Source organism: Heptranchias perlo, chromosome 24, assembly GCF_035084215.1.
Source record: "Heptranchias perlo isolate sHepPer1 chromosome 24, sHepPer1.hap1, whole genome shotgun sequence".
Lineage (NCBI taxonomy): Eukaryota > Metazoa > Chordata > Chondrichthyes > Hexanchiformes > Hexanchidae > Heptranchias > Heptranchias perlo.
In genome coordinates this window covers 21,548,766-21,562,717 of record NC_090348.1, presented here as the reverse complement: position 1 = coordinate 21,562,717, position 13,952 = coordinate 21,548,766, and positions in this window count along the sequence as shown.

Genomic DNA, 13,952 nt, shown 5'->3' with positions numbered 1-13,952 from the left:
CCGAAGCACTGTAGTGGTTGTTTCCCAGCTAAGCTTATTTCCAATTGTCTATCTGCAATGCCAACACGGTTGTTAGAGAACAGTACCAGTGCTGCATTCTGATTAGTGCATACATTCTTATCAGGATCCAGAACTAAGTGTAAGCTGTAAGGAAATCGCCATCAAACTCCAGAAATCTTAGTTACACTAATATCAGGCAACTTTGGGTCATGCTTGGCCGACATCTTTCGGTGTAAATCTACATCAGTGCATTGCTGGCTGAAATGCAGGAAACTCTCGTGGGCTGGTTTTTTGCAAGGGGGTGGATCTATGTAAATAGGCAGCAGAGAGTTTCGGTGAACGTATCTCAGAAGCGGCACAAATGATCGAGGAAATTTGTGTGTACCGATATTTCAGCGTAAAACCGGCGTAAATCAATTATGTGCAAATTTCCTTGAAAAACAAACATCGCTACGCCGTTCTTGTGCCATACTTACACTGAAAAGTTCCAGGAAATTCCTTTCCTTTTGCAAAAAACAGTCACTCCCATAAAGAGGTAGGAAGAAGGTGCTAACTGAATAAGCCTTTTTGTGGTGCAGACCTTCCAAGACATTTTCTATCAGGCTCTCATCTCTGCTGCTCACTTTGATCATTTTCAGTCTTTCAGTGACCTTGTTTGCTAGAGCTGTAATAATAAAAAGAACCTTGTGCATTGGGTTTGACACCAGACTCGGAATTTTAATAAATCATGGTCCTCTGAGAGAATCCTATCTCAAATCCAGCGAAAGTGCTATACAAACCAATGGGGCAACACGTTAAAATCCACATTCAGACAACACCCCCATTACATTATTATCCTTAAATTTGTTCCTTTTATGACTGCCATCTCAACTGAAGAAGGAATTCTGTATGAGCTCAAACTCTTGTGACTATAAATTTATATACAGTCCTGTTAATCAAATAAAAGTGTCAACTGCAACACCAAACCAACTTAGGTTTGCAGCTTGTTTCTCTGTTGTTAAATATCATATTTGATTTTGTTGTAGCTATAAATATAAAATGCAATTAAAGTATTTCCAACTACAGAAATCCATGTGTTGACAGTAAGCAAGAGGGAGCAGACAGTGTAAAATGACCAAGAGACTGCACATAAAGTGAAGGCACCTATGATCTTGCAAATAAGAAACATTCTCACTGATACATTTATTTGGTTTAAATTGTTAAAGAATCCAGAGTGTGCTGCATACTGATTCTTATATTCTTTCAAGTGGTCCCTAATTTGGTCACATGCTAAAGCTTCTGAGATGCAGGGGTATAAACCTTGAAGAAGTCCAGTCTCTGAGATACCAAGTGACATTAATGTGAGAGTCAGACTCTCATTTCCCCATCAAAACCCTTTGACCCTTATTGTAACTAAAAGCTCTCCTCTCATACAATCAGAAGAAACCCAGGCAGTGAGGAAATAGGAATTGACTATTTCCTTTATAACACTGTACATTTTTTGCCTTTTAAACTAATAAATCTGTAAAGTTGTTTTCTGTGGGGTGGTACCTTAAGCCGTGAACAATAAGTAGCTATTTATGCATTTGACATTGAATCAGCCATTTAAAAAAATGCATTTACTGTTTAAGTGTATGTCAAAAACCAGGAGGAAGAGGGCTAAAGACTAACACGTCAAAAACTAACTGGGCTTCCAGTCGTTTTCTGAAGTTTCTCTAGTTTAATAACAATTCCCCTCGACAATACCTGGCAGTGAGTCAGTGATTTCCATTCATTCAGAAGGCAAATCCACCGAGGCAAGGTTAAATATAAGCTTATTTCAATTTTGTGTGTGTTGCTTATTACTCATTGTTGACACCTTAGCTGTGAAGATACTGTGGCACAAACCTACAGAACACTAGTTAATAATGAAGATGTATTTAAAAAATAACACATTTCCCGTTATGCTGGACATAGGTTCAGACTGTTTTTGTTGAAAGGTGTGTGGGATCTTTCATGAGGTGGTGACCCAATTAGATTCCATCCAGATCATCTTTTTTCAATATCTGACACAATACAAGGTACAATAAAAGCTGAAAAATAGGCTATTATCACCTATCAGATCTAGAGAAAATCATGGGAATCAATGCTAACTGTTAACATTTACAGACTACATTCTGGTTCTAAGCCAAACATCCTGGGGTAAGTTATGTTATTATTTAAGTACTTAATTTAGATGCTAATTATGCAACAAAATTAAGGAAACTCAGCCGAGGGCTAAAATTTGATGGCATCACTTTAGCAGCCAGCAGTTCTACAATGTACAATAACAAAGAACTGTTAAAATAACTAAGACTTTTCAAGGTAAATCAGTGGCAGTATTCTTATATTTATAAAAGTACTTACAGTTTTTTAACTTCTGTATAATTTGGTTTGCTTTTGAAACTTAAGTTTGTTTTACATTTTATTAATTCCTTTTAGTCTGATTATATGAAGGTCATCAGTGAATTCAGAAGTTAAATTGATCTGAAATTGACATTGGCTGATTGGGGACGTCAAACAACATAAAATTCTATCAATCTATCTCCATCTAGATATCGTATTAAAAGTCTTGTGGATGACACACTTCCCATAAGTGCAACATTTACTTCCTACAACATTTGCAATTTTGTAACGAATCTTTGTCACGCTTAAAGCCGTATTAATTATACTTACCCCTGATTGATTGTTGCCACTTCCATCTCCAAGGTCGGTGGTTCTGCTCTTCACAGCACCACTAATCTGAGGGCTGTCAAAATCAAGCCTATCACCCACTGTAAACTCTTGCTGCCTCTTGCCATTCCTGAGCACCAGTGCACTCTCTCCCTTTGCTGCTCTCCATTCCCTCCTACGGTTCTCACCACTCTGCCCCCGACCCGACCCCACCCCACCCCACCAACCCCCAGCCCACACCAAGCATCTATGTCTATACCCCCACTTCATATTGAGAAAAGGCTGTTTGCCTTATCCCCAGCCATGACGCAGGCGTGTTCACTTCATTTTGACCAACTTAAAGACAGTTCCCAGGACATGGCTTGGAACACAGAAATAGGCTGAGCACACCCAAGGCACAGGATTACCTACACCTGTAGTGCAGAGAAAGAGCCGCACCAAATTTTTCAATACAAGGTCCACACCCTATTTTGAATGAATAACAGGTATAGCCTGGCTTGGGTGTGCAAAATTTGGCAAGGCAGCAGCTCCTAAAAGACTGCAGCTTGCCATAAAAGGGAAAGGTCTTGTATTGGCAGAAAAGTAGACTAGTGGTTTAGAATGGCACAGCAGAGACCTGTAGAAAACAATGCTCCCTTTGACGCTTGGATGCAAGAGGTGAAGCAAAGGAGGGCTGCCCTCTTAGAGCCAAAGGCCACCTTCCAGTAAAAATGCAGGTGGCATTTATCCAAGTCAATGCGTTCACCCAGGTTCCTCATATCCAGCTGCAAATGAGCAAGAAACGTGCTTGTATCAGGAGCAAGGCAAAGATGAAGTCAGGAACTACCACATCCTCTGAGAAAAGCCATCCCTAATGTGTGTCGATCAATTCCTAGCAGAGGGCACGTTTGGGGCAGCCAGTCTCATGAAGTGGAACAGCAAAGACTGGACTCCTCTAACAGGTACAGGTCTTGGGGGAGTAATAGGTGTGGCCAAAATGCCTTGGGGTCATTGTACCTGTACCTGCATTTGTTGGCCTTTCATGAACTCCTCTTCCTGATCTCAATTATGCAGCATGTTTGAAACCCCCAAAGGAATATCCATCCTCACCTCTGTCAGTTGTCAGATCAAAACCAGCAGTCACTAAGAATAATGAAGAAAAGCATTCGTAACAAAAAACACAAAAATGAAAAAATGCAGGAATCACCAGCAAAACTTACTAATGCATGGAGCACAATGCAGCAAAGGGAACATGAAAATGTAAAAAAAAACCCTTCCAAAAATCTGCCTTCTTCCCTTTAAGGCGGCGAGCTCCCGGGACTCATGTGCATCCAGTTTTTATGGACGAGGCTCACGTTGTGGACAGACCCTCACTTAAACACATAAAATTTGGAGGGCCAAAGCTTTGTTTGGGATTCTAATATTTAAATGAGGCCATGCATGCCAATTGTACAGCCTCATTATTTGCTCCCAAATCGCACCTTTTAAAATCTGTGCCCAGTTGTGACTTCCGACCACTGCAGGTGAGGCCTTTCCAAGAGCACAGGGCCTCTTAAAATTCCCAATACTGTAAGTGCCAACATAGAGTCAGCAATTACAGTATTAGTGCATCAAGTACTTCAAATATCTAAAGCAGGGTTCCCAGCTCACTGTTGTAATACTTCTGTTTGGACTAAATTCATAATGGTTTACTGTCTTCATTCTTCTTTGCCTTCTTTCGCCTCAAAATAATATTAAAACCAAGTCCCCCACAGGACTACCACATGCAGGTTACCTTTCCAATAGTTCCACTCCCTACCCCTACCCCTCCAATCATTCTAGATCCCAAGACCCCTCTTCTCAACTGTTCCAGACTTGATTGATTCAACTATCCCATTGATTAAAGATAACAAATCATAAATCTGTAAAAAAAAATTAAACGTAGCTCTTTTTAAAATGTTCCATTGAATCACCGTGTTGCTTGCTCACCCACCCCACTATACATGCTTAGAAATAAAATTTCTAACATAAACAGATAAAAAATTAAATAATGTGTGTGAGGCAGGGGGGTTGAGGGGGGAACGAGATTTACACTGTTCACAGTATCTGGGGCCTAAACCCAGTGTCGTCAACAACAACAACAACAACAACTTGTGTTCTTATAGCATCTTTAACGTAGTAAAACGTCCCAAGGCACCATGAATATCTGTAAACCTTTCCTCAGATAAGGGCAGGTGCCAGATATCAATAGATTTGGACCCTTACACCCATAACATCTGACACAAATAGAAAAATCAGCAACACAATGAGAAAGATATGTGATAGACACAGAAGGAGAGAGGGCAGAGAAAAAGAATAGAATATAAACAAAAAGAGAAAGACTTAGAGAGTAGGAAAGAATGACAGGTAGTTGCAAGAAGAGAGATAATTTTATTTAATTTTTGCTCATTAGCAACTCATGGGGGAACAGTCTGTAAAGGTTAAATAATTCTGATTAGCCTTTGAACAGAAGGGCATTTGCCCTTCAGTGCAGTGTTCTCCATTCTCACCTTTGGTATGAACGAGCAGTCTATGTATGGTATGAATAACAGAATACAGTGCGTTATGATGAATAACATAAACAGCCAATTCATTAAGAAAAATGAGTCTACACTGGATTAATTTTCAGCACATGATTTGCATAAATATTTTAGCACGAGAAAAAGACGTTGAAATATTAAAATGAAAAACAAAAAGGATAATATCTCATTAGGCCAATGAAATGAACCACTGGGGGTAATTTTCTCTCTGACCACCCAGGAGGTACTGTGGCAGAAAGGATCGCCCAATTTCAATGGGATGAAAATCGGACTATAATGGGCAGGCGATCCATTCTGTCACATTACCGCCCAGGTAGCGAAGCTCAAAATTACTCCCCGTTTCTTAGGCATGACGGTACCTTTTTTTCGAATTGCAGTTTATGATGATCATAAACCATTATGTTTGACAAGGCATACAACTGCACATGTATATTTTGAAAGCTGCAAACGACATCGAGTAGCATGAAACTACAGATCAGTTAGCTTAACATCTGTCATAGGGAAAATGCTAGAATCTATTATTAAGGAGGTTTTTGCAGGGCACTTAGAAAATCTCAATGCAATCAGGCAGAGTCAACATGACTTTGTGAAAGGGAAATTATGGTTGACTAATTCATTAGAGTTCTTTGAGGAAGTAACAAGCAACGTGGATAAAGGGGATCCTGTGGATGTGGTTTACTTGGATTTCCAGAAGGCTCTTGACAAGGTGCCACATCAAAGGCTACTACACAAAATAAGAGCTCATGGTATAGGGGGTAACATATTAGCATGGATAAAGGATTAGTTAGCTAACAGTAAACAGGGAGAAGGCATAAATGGGTCATTTTCAGGTTGGCAAGATGTAACGAGTGGAGTGCCTCAGGGATCAGTGCTTGGGCCTCAACTATTTACAATCTATATCAATGACTTGGATGAAGGGACCGAATGTACAGTTGCTAAATTTGCTGATGACACAAAGGAAGGTAGAAAAGTAAGTTGTGAAGAGGACTGCAAAGGGATATAGATAGGTTAAATGAGTGGGCAAAAATTTGGCAGATGGAGTAATAATGTGGGAAAATGTGAATTTGTCCACTTTGGCAGGAGGAATAGAAAAGCAGTATATTATTTAAATGGAGAGAGATTGCAGAACTCTGAGGTACAGAGAGGTTTGGGTGTCCTAGTACATGAATCACAAAAAATTAGTATGCAGGTATAGCAAGTGATTAGGAAGGCAAATGGAATGTTGTCATTTATTGCAAGGGGAATGGAATAAAGAAGTAGAGATGTTTTGCGACAGTTGTACAGGGCATTGGTGAGACCACATCTGGAATACTGTGTGCAGTTTTGGTCTCGTTATTTAAGAAAGGACATAATTGCTTTAGAGAAGGATCACTCAACTGATTCCTGGGATGAGGGGGTTATCTTATGAGGAAAGGTTGGACAAGTTGGGCCTGTATACATTGGAATTTAGAAGAATGAGAGGTGATCTTATTGAAACATATAAGATCCTGAAGGGACTTGAAGGGGTAGATGCTGAGAGGTTGTTTCCCCTTGTGGGAGAGACTAGAACTAGGGGCCACAGATTAAAAATAAGGGGTCTCCCATTTAAGATGGAGATGAGGAGAAATTCTTTTTCTCAGAGGGTCGTGAGTCTGTGGAACTCCCTTCCCCAGAGAACGGTGGAGGCAGGGTCATTGAATATTTTTAAGGGCGAGTTAGTTAGATTCCTGATTAACAAGGGAGTCTAAGGTTATAGTAGGTAGACAGGAAAGTGGGTTTGAGGTCACAATTAGATCAGCTATGATCTTATCAAATGGCAGAGCAGGCTCAAGAGGCCAAATGGCCTACTCCAGCTCTTAATTCGTACGTTCGTATACAATGGCTTAAAATATTTGTTAGTTAATAATGGATAGAGAAAAAGGCATCATTACAGATTGCTTCTGTGTTGCCTTTGTCAAAGGTTTTGTTTGTTTCGTTCATTTCAACAACTCATTATCTTGGGTTTCATGTCATGTATTCAATTCCATGGGCAGGAAATTCAACTAGCACTGGAAACAGGAGCGTAATGGGCACTGCAAACCGGAATGCACCCCCAGTGAAATAAGGGAGAGGCATGTGTGAAATTGGAGAGCGTGCTGATTAGGATTGGCAAACAGCCAGTGTAACTTGCGCTGTTTATTAGCAGCTCACCAATTGTGGGGGCAGAAAATCGTGTGTCAGTGATACCATTAAAAGGCAGCCTGCACCTCTTAAAGGGGAGGTATATTTTGCATGACAAAGTGGTGCTGCTATGAGCTGTCACTCATTTGCCTCTGCTAACCCTTGCCAATAACAGCCAATCCTTGTCCCTCTCTTCCCTTGCCAGGTCCATTAGAAATATAGGACCCAGATGCATCAGAGGAAGAGGAGGAGCACACACCGTGACTCGACCTTACTCTTACAGGCACCAGCTCAGAAATCGGCATACCATGTAGTTCCGAGAGTCAGTAAGAGGGATCTGCACTGGGAAATTCTCAGAGCACAAGTCCACATAAGCAAGAGCAGAGGGATAGGACACCCCAGGAACCAGCTCGCCAAAGGGCAAACTCACAACCTGGCCCTGTTGAGAGGACACAGATGCTGACTTCATAGAAACAGGAGTAGGCCATTCAGCCCTTCGAGCCTGTTTAACTATTCAGTGAGATCATGGCTGATCTGTATCCTAACTCCATTTACCCGCCGTGCTTCCATATCCCTTAATACCCTTGGCTAGCAAAAATCTATTGAACTCAGATTTTAAAAGATTAATTGAGCTAGCATCTACTGCTTTTTATGGGAGAGTTCTAAACTCCAAACACCCTTTGTGTGAAGAAGTGTTTCCTAACTTCTCCCCTGAATGGCCTGGCCCTTGTCTTAGACTCCCCTACCAGTGGAAAAAGTTTCTCTCTGTCCATCCTATCAATTCCTTTCAAAGTCCAAAAAACCTCAATCAAATCATCCCATAACCTTCTATATTTCAGGGAATACAAAACTAGTTTATGTAATCTCTCCTCATAACTTAACTTCAAGGGCCCAGCCTATAGAAGAAGACTGATGGCTGTGCACCACCTACTGCTCAGTGAATTCGACTGCCTGCCATAAAGCCTGCACACAGTGTTGGAAAATATGGTAGAATCAAGCTCCACCATGTGTGGGGTATTTGTGCAGGGCATGGAAACAAAGTAGTCAACCATGGAGCGTGTGTCAGCTCCATGCATAACGCAGCAAGGGCCAACAGTTGTGGAGCCTCTGGTGACATCTCTGACAGACTGCTGCCATCTTGACTCTGGGTTCCAGCATTTCTTCTAGCTTTCAAAGCACAAAGGAGAGCTCTCAGGAGGACAGCATGCCTGCTTCCCAGCCAGACCCTCAACCCTGCGCGAGTTGGTGCTAAACAGTCAGCTGGGCCTGACCTCGCCGGCTGCCGTCGAGATGCTGCAGTATGCAGACGGGCCCCCTCTACATCCAGAGCTCCTTGAGGTGGCCCACCATGGACATTTCAAGTGCTCTCAATGGACATTCCACCTCCCACGCTGTAGCTGTAGACCGGAGGTCACCGGTTACGGTTATTGGCTTGGTACAAAGAGGAGAAGAGTCAATTCTCTCTTAATTCTCAATTCGCTTTATTAAAGTTGTTAGATCATGTACATATAGCTTATACGTCTGGTTAGATATAGGCATGCAGTTTACAGCAGGTTATACAGTTTTATACCCAAACTAGGATTTAAACGCACACCCACTAGGTTTCTCTGACACTCCCTGAGTGGTCACAGAATAGAAAGGATATTATATTACCTGGAAAGGAGAGCTGACGCTGGCCAGGCGTTCCGTTCTCTCTTGAAGTCGTCTCCACGTCTCTGACATAGGTCTTCCACTTCCGCGATGGTTAGTCTCCGGAGTCTCGCACACTGGCACCAAGCCTGCAATTCTTCATTCTTATTCCCAAGTCTTATCTCTTCGAGTGGTGTTGTCTTTCTCCTGTTGGCTTAGATTTGCTCGAGTGGTCGGTGTCATCCCGATTGGCTCTGTTCCAAGGGGTTAGGTAGCATCACCTCATTACTCTTTTCTAAATAAGGACTGGTGTCTCATCACAGCTCCTTTGTCTCTTAGAAGCGTAGCTAATTCAAACCAGTTCCTGCCAGCTCAGACCAGTGACTGAACTCCAGGTCACTTCAGTTCAAAAGTTACTTTTGCCTGAGTGTTAGCAATTCGGAATAAACTCAGTAGTTTTTTGCAGCCCCTGGTCAACATAGCCATCGGGGAAGTACCTCATAGAATCATAGAATGGTTTCAGCACTGAAGGAGGCCACTCGGCCCATTGAGCCCGTACCAGCTCTTTGTAAGAGCAATCCAGTTAGTCCCATTCCCCTGCTCTTTCCCTGTAGCCCTGCAAATTTTTTCCCTTCAAGTATTTATCCAATTCCTTTTTGAAAGCCACAATTGAATCTGCCTCCACCACCCTTTCAGGCAGTGCATTCCAGATCATAACTACTCACCGTGTAAAAAGTTTTCCCTCATGTCACCTTTGGTTCTTTGCCAATCACCTTAAATCTATGTCCTCTGGTTCTCGACCCTTCCGCCAATGGGAACAGTTTCTCTTTATTTACTTTATCTAAACCCTTCATGATTTTGAACACCTCTATCAAATCTCATCTTCTCTGCTCTAAGGAGAACAACCCCAGCTTCTCCAGTCTATCCACGTAACTGAAGTTCCTCATCCCGGGAACCATTCCAGTAAATCTTTTCTGCAAACTCTCTAAGGCCTTCACACCCTTCCTAAAATGTGGTGCCCAGAAATGGACACAATACTCCAGCTGTGGCCAAACCAGTGTTTTTTAAAGGCTCAACATAACTTCCTTGCTTTTGTACTATGTCTATTTATAAAGCCCAGGATCCTGTATGCTTTTTTAATCGCTTTCTCAACCTGTCCTTCCACCTTCAAAGATTTGCGCACATATAGCCCCAGGTCTCTCTGTTCCTGCACCCACTTTAGAATTGTACCATTTAGTTTATTTTGCCTCTTCTCGTTCTTCCTGCCAAAATGTATCACTTTGCACTTATCTGCATTAAATTTCATCTGCCATGTGTCCGCCCATTCCACCAGCCTGTCTATGTCCTCTTGAAGTCTATCGCTATCCTCCTCACTGTTTACTACACTTTCAAGTTTTGTGTCATCTGCAAATTTTAAAATTGTGCCCTGTGCACCTAAGTCCAAGTCATTATTATATATTAAGAAAAGCAGTGGTCCTCGTACCAATCCCTGGGAAACACCACTCTACACCTTCCTCCAGAGAGATAAACAACCGTTCCCCACTACTCTCTGTTTCCTGTCACCTAGCCAATTTTGTATCCATGCTGCCACTGCCCCTTTTATTTCATGGGCTTCAATTTTGCTGCTTAGCCTATTATGTGGCACTTTATCAAATGCCTTTTGAAAGTCCATATACACAACATCAACCGCATTGCCCTCATCAACCTTTTCTGTTACCTCATCAAAAAACTCAATCAAGTTGGTTAAACACAATTTGCCTTTAACAAATCCATGCTGGCTTTCCTTTTTAATCCATGCTTGTCCAAGTGACTATTACTTTTGTCCCGGATTATCATTTCTAAAAGCTTCCCCACTACCGAGGTTAAGCTGACTGGCCTGTAGTTGCTGGGTTTATCCTTACACCCTTTTTTGAACCAGGGTGTAACATTTGCAATTCTCCAGTCCTCTGGCACCACCCCCATATCTAAGGAGAATTGAAAGATTATGGCCAGCACCTCTGCAATTTCCACCCTTACTTCCGTCAGCAACCTAGGATGCATCCCATCCTGACAATGGTGACTTATCTACGTTAAGTACAGCCAGCCTTTCTAGTACCTCCTCTATATCAATTTTTAGCCTATCCAGTATCTCAACCACCTCCTCTTTTACTGTGACTTTGGCAATATCTTCTTCCTTGGTAAAGACAAATGCAAAGTGCTCATTTAGTACCTCAGCCATGCCCTCTGCCTCCATGCGTAGATCTACTTTTTGGTCCCTAATTGGCCCCACCCCTCCTCTTACTACTCGTTTACTATTTATAAGCCTAGAGAAGACTTTTGGATTCCCTTTTATGTTAGCCATCAGTCTATTCTCATACTCTCTCTTTGCCCCTCTTATTTCCTTTCTCACTTCTCCTCTGTACTTTCTATATTTAGCCTGGTTCTCGCTTGTATCATCAACCTGACATCTGTCATACGCCCCCTTTTTCTGCTTCATCTTAATCTCCATCCCTTTCTTCATGCAGGGTTGCCCTACCTTTCCCCCTCGTGAGAATATACCTAGACTGTACCCAAACCATCTCCTCTTTTAAGACTGCCCATTGTTCGATTACAGTTTTGCCTGCCAATCTTTGATTCCAATTTACCCGGGCCAGATCTGTTCTCAACCCATTGAAATGGGCCCTCCTCCAATTAAGTATTTTTACTCTAGATTGTTCCTCGTCCTTTTCCATAACTAATCTAAACCTTATGATACTATGGTCATTGTTCCCTAAATGTTCCCCACTGACACTTGCTCCACTTGACCCACCTCATTCCCCAGAACCAGATCCAGCAATGCTTCCTTCCTCATTGGGCTGGTGACATAGTGATAAAGAAAGTTCTCCCGAACATACATCAGAAATTCCTCTTCCTCTTTGCCCTTTACACCATTACTATCCCAGTCTATATTAGGATAGTTGAAGTCCCCATTATCACTACTCTATAGTTCTTACACCTCTCTGTAATTTCCCTGCAAATTTGCTCCTCTATATCCTTCCCACTAGTTGGTGGCCTATCGAATACATCCAGTAGTGTAATGGTACCTATATTGTTTCTGAGCTCTAACCAAATAGATTCTGTCCTTGACCCTACAAGGACATCCTCTCTCTCCAGCACTGCAATATTCTCCTTAATCAATAATGCAACCCCCTCCTCTTTTTCCTGCCTTATCTTTCCTGAACACCTTGTATCCAGGAATATTTAGTACCGAACCCTGCCCTTTTTTGAGCCAGATCTTCATTATCACCACTAGGAACACCGCGAGGAACACTTGGCAGATGAGTACATTGCGCACGAGGGATTTGCCCTAGGGTGAATAATAGATTTCAAACTTCAAAGGTTAAGTGAGTACAGTCGATGATGCCTGGCACCTGTGGAAAGCCTGCAATTCTGGTGAAGCCCAGAGCCATTTTGCTGCCTCCATTGGGAAGTTGATGAATTTGTTCTGCTTAGCAAGGAAGATATCTGTGACCTGCCTGATGCAGCAATGGACTGCAAATTGACTAATGTTGCTGATGTCACCTGTTGCAGCCTGGAATGACCCCGAGGCTGCAGAAGCAGGTCTCTTTTCTCTTCTATGCTGCTCTTCCTCCTCCTCATCCTTCAGCCCCAATGACAGGCCGAATAACATAGCCATAATTTCACAGATAATGTGCTGAAGCCCTTGCGCAGAGATATCACTGCACCTCCAAAAAGTCACTCTCCAAATGTTTTCCTCACAGTTATAGTGACCAACACAGCCAAACGAAAGGTCTACAAGCAACTAGCCATCAAAAAGACTAAACAGAGACTTCGCTGAATGCAGCCTCCTTCCCGACTGCAACGCCAAGAATTACTGGGTGGGCTTAAGAATTAGTGAATCTGGCACTCCCACAGTTCAATTTGAGAAAAGGGTCCTTAGATAGATATAAGACTTTTATTTTTAAATTTTGATATGGCTCCCGCTGCTTTCAGGTGGCCGCCTGGGACGACTAAAAGTCGCACGATCCAATATGGCGGCCACGCACTTCCACAGGAGAGCAGGTGCAGGAGATTGTGACACAAAATTTGTCTCCTGAACGTCTATTTTACATCCAAAGTACAGGTGAAACCAAGTTGAATTTCTTTCCCGAAGTGTTTAGATTGATCACCAAGTCTGGAGCTACACTTCCAGTACTGTTTACTAGAACAGTAAAAGACCATTTGGCTCAGTGAGGTTGTCCCCTTCCAACAGTTGATGTACAATTTCCACTGTCATGAATTGTTTCCAATTTAGTTAATCTCCTGCAGGAAGTGAATAACGATAGCTAAAACTTCCAAAAGGATAAAACTCTGTGAAACTTCTCCCTGACCTCTGACAGTAATCAAGCAAAAACTCCAGTACATCCATCTAACATCACAAGGTACATTAGTCAACCCTGACTGCTTGTATTCCAGAGATGACATTTCCATGGTCCCACTAGGACTGAAAGCATAGTGTTCATAGAATGTTTGATCATCTATGTCTATACTTATCCTTGTAACCTTCAATCCTGTTCTTAACTGATGCTGTGACCATAGAAATGTCATCTTTGGAAAGCAACTGGCCAAGCTTGAATAATGGCAGTGTAAGAGTAGATGGATATTGTGGAGGCCTGCTTGACTACCTTTGGGAGTTGGGGAGAAATTTTACAGAACTTTCCCTCAAAAAATTCAACAGGTGGGAGCAGTGTTCAATGATAGGGTGGATATGGAAGGGGTGAGCTATTGGCTAACAGGCCTTTTAAAAAATGTCATGCTTTTATTCTTAAGAAAATATTCATCTATATATTTTTAAGGAGTTAAATGGCACAGCCTTTATTGTTTTTTATAAGGTTTAATTCCTGACTGATATGGGTGCTTTTCCACAGATAGGATTTGGAAAAGTTTATGCCAGTTTCTTATCCAGGACTGTATGACGGACAAGCAGTCTGACATCACAGAGGCAGTGGAGACATCAAT